Source organism: Benincasa hispida, chromosome 3 (genome assembly GCF_027475165.1).
Source record: "Benincasa hispida cultivar pf3 chromosome 3, pf3_genome.v1.1, whole genome shotgun sequence".
Lineage (NCBI taxonomy): Eukaryota > Viridiplantae > Streptophyta > Magnoliopsida > Cucurbitales > Cucurbitaceae > Benincasa > Benincasa hispida.
Window position 1 is genome coordinate 45,461,879 of NC_143480.1, and position 2,792 is coordinate 45,464,670.

At 35.1% G+C, this 2,792-nt stretch overlaps 1 pseudogene across 1 annotated transcript; it reads right to left on the minus strand.

Annotated features, from left to right (window-relative positions):
• Positions 1–226: 226 nt before the first annotated feature.
• Positions 227–2,310, minus strand: LOC120072964 (alkane hydroxylase MAH1 pseudogene; annotated as a pseudogene). The gene has a single exon (XR_016528641.1). The product of XR_016528641.1 is annotated as an alkane hydroxylase MAH1 pseudogene (transcript).
• Between the last annotated feature and the right edge of the window lie 482 nt (positions 2,311–2,792).

Below are 2,792 nucleotides of genomic sequence, written 5' to 3' on the forward strand. Positions count from 1 at the left end.
TAAGGAAGGAGACCAAATTCTTAAGTTTCAAAAAGTATGGTAAAATCCATTTTAGACCCTTTTTTGTGCTTCTATACAATAATTATCTCATTATGTGGAAGTGCTCTTTATTCACTTTGTAGGCTCCAAATTTTGTTTATCTGTACTAATAGCTCATTGGGAATGTTCAAATGACATTTGACCTACAATTTTATAACTTATGTTGTATGATTTGTTGCAAGGGAAATTATAAAATTACCCCATTGTGGGATCGATTATGTAATTTTACTTTATAATGTAACATTAATTTTCTTTTAATTTAAAAAATTACATTTCAGACCAGAAGTAAAAACTGAAACATGACTTCCAATACTTCACCTAATTAAACCATGTCTAAATCAACCAAGTACACACAACAACGTCAAACAATGTCAAAGAAAAGGCAACACTACAATTCTCACGTTTCCTTTTATTCTTGACCAATTTACCAACAGTATACTAGAAATTTGTAATTCCTTTACCTGTTTTCATTTCTTTCAAGTCCATCTCTTTGTAACCTTGACCTTGAATCCATGCTTCATATGAAGAATAATGGAAGTACTTGGAATAATCTCTTGGTTTGGTTGTTGAATAATATTGTAGTTATGAATAATGGCAGCTGCAATTATTTTAACTGCCACAAAAGCCACTTGTTTCCCGAGACAAGTTCTTGGCCCAGCATTGAAGGCCAAGAATTTGTAAGATGGCACATGTTTGATTCTTCCATTTTCTGAAATCCATCTCTCTGGCTTAAACTCCATACAATCTTTTCCCCACACATCACTCATTCTTCCCAATGCATATAAAGAAATCAAAACCTTCGTATAGGGATTTATGTGGTGACCAGTTGGAAGGATATCATGTTGTACTGACACCTTGTGTTGGAGTGGGACTGGAGGATATAGTCTAAGAGTTTCACACAGAGTTCCGTGGAAGTAAACTAACTTGTCCACCTCTTCAATCGAAAATATCCGCAATTGATCACGAGCTTCATTCGGTGGAATCGTTGTTTCAAGCTCTTCTCTGATCTTTGCCAAGGCAATTGGATTATTTGAAAGACAAAAGAAAACCCAGGAGAGTGTTATACTTAGACCGTCCCTACCTGCAATCATGAAATTTAAAACAGTGTCTCTCAAAAATTTATCATCTTTGTTCATATCTATCATATATGATGTCATCAAATCAACTCCCCCTCCTCCTCCTTGCTCATCTGCCTCTTCTTTCAGTTGATTTTCCGAGGTTGCCCTTTTGGAGGCTATCATTTTGGCAATGGTTTCATCTATGATTTCCCAAGCATGTTTCATCTTCTTGGGTTGTCCAATTTGGAGTTTGTTTTGAAATTCCCATATCTTTTTAGGAAAAATGTGTCGTAGTAAGATGACTTCCTCAGCTTCATCAATGGCCTCAGAGAAAGGATGACGGACTCCAACGGATAAACTATCGAAGTCGATGCCAGTGACCAATATACAAGTTGAATCAAATGCGAGTCTCTGAAACAAATCTTGCAAATCAAACACCGACCCATTTTGACAAAGACTTTCAAGAACGGGAACAAGCCCTTCCTTCACTTTCTTCACCGTAATTTTCTGCAAGAATTGAAGATATTTCTCATCATGGACCAAGGCATAAGCGGTTTTGCGTAGCTGTTTCCAAGCATCTGAATCGGAGTTGAAAATCCCATCTCCCAAAATGTCAAAAAGGTACTTGAAATCAGGGCCTTTTGGGTATCGTTCGAAATTGACACTCAAGATGTGGTTGATATTTGAAGGGTCAGCTGTGAAAAGGAAGTCCGTATTTGAAAACCAAATGCCTCTAAATAAGAAGGTGGAACCAGCTTCTTGTAAGATTGCAGCAATGCGATCATGAGGTCTGTTGAGATGAGCAACAACAGTGGGTGTCATACCAACGATTGGCCAATTCCAAGGAATGACTCCATGGAACTTCAACCTCCTGATACGAGAGACAATGATGAAAAGAAAGAGAATGAGCAATGCAAAAAAAATGGCTGAAAAATCGGTGGAAGCCATTGGAGCTCTGCCACTCTCAATATAAACTTGATATACAGTGGAACGCTTGCATCTCCAATCTCTACCATTCTTGCATTATATATACAATTTTAATTATGGAATGAGTTTTTCCTATTAAAAAAATGTGTACGTGTTGGGGTAATTTTGTAGTAGACGACCGATGAATTGAAAACCCTAACTTTAATAACTTTTTAAATGAGAAGTTATCAGTTCAACAAATGCACACTGCTACAAGTAATAAAGAATTACAAGTATCATCTTCCAAGGGAATTATTCACACAAACAAACAGAGATTTTCTTCAAGATTCCACTTTTGGTAACAAAGAAAAATTATTTGGAGATTTGGGAAAATTTGAAATGGGAATATAGAATGATGAGAAAATATGCTTCAAACATGCTCATACTTGGTTAAAAAGGAGTTGTAACCTTAACTCAAATTCAACGTTGTTGGTGAATCAAATTTAACGCCTATGACTTTCTTCTCCGAAATATTTTTAGGAGGTTAAGTCATTAAAAAAAAAACCTATATTTCGATGGCTAATGTGAACTCAGATAAATAAAACACTATCCTTTAATCTTAAATTGCTTTTACGAAAATCAAAATTTACCTAATCCTTTTGGATTTAGACTCAACTTTATATACTAATCTAAGTAATCTAATAATGAAAATCAATAAATTCAAACTAAACTAGTCAAATTAGTTTTTACATATGAGGCTTTTTATCCTTTCTTTAGGATGTTCATATA